Genomic DNA, 842 nt, shown 5'->3' on the forward strand with positions numbered 1-842 from the left:
CTTTTCAATATCCAAAAGTTTTTTTTTTTTTCTTTTGGAAGCACAGCTATTTATGTTTTGTTGATAAGGGAACATTAAATCTTTATCCCAATTTTTTTTTTTTTTTTTTTTTTTTTTTTTTTGAGACAGAGTCTCGGTCTGTCGCCCAGGCTGGAGTGCAGTGGCCGGATCTCAGCTCACTGCAAGCTCCGCCTCCCGGGTTCACGCCATTCTCCTGCCTCAGCCTCCCGAGTAGCTGGGACTACAGGCGCCCGCCGCCTCGCCTGGCTAGTTCTTTTTTTTTGTATTTTTTAGTAGAGACGGGGTTTCACTGGGTTAGCCAGGATGGTCTCGATCTCCTGACCTCGTGATCCGCCGGTCTCGGCCTCCCAAAGTACTGGGATTACAGGCTTGAGCCACCGCGCCCGGCCCTTTATCCCAAATTTTACTCATGATACTCAAACTGCTCCCACTCATTTTAGGTTGAGACTTTTCCAAGCCAGGATTGGGCTGATGCCGGGGACTTCCTCTGAGCAAGAGGGTGCGTGCCACGGATGACAAAGGCAGGAGCTGCTCAGTCCAAACCCGGGTCCCCCAACCATCGTCTAGCGGACGTTTAATGTCAGGCAAGTAACACAGCTTCCCTCTCGTGTTTTCCTGTAAAATGGAGCTAAATATAGTCCCTACCTTATGGGTTCTTGTGAGGGTTAAGTGAGTTAATGTGGAAAAATCACTCAGGACAGCAATTGGTTACTGGTATCATGTAAGGGGAAACATGGACTTGCTCAGATAACACCAACGATTGACCCTTTCCTGCTGGGTATGCACAGACAGTAAAACTCCTCTGTGCTTCAAAACGTAAA

This window comes from Macaca mulatta, chromosome 18, assembly GCF_049350105.2.
Source record: "Macaca mulatta isolate MMU2019108-1 chromosome 18, T2T-MMU8v2.0, whole genome shotgun sequence".
Taxonomy (NCBI): Eukaryota; Metazoa; Chordata; class Mammalia; order Primates; family Cercopithecidae; genus Macaca; species Macaca mulatta.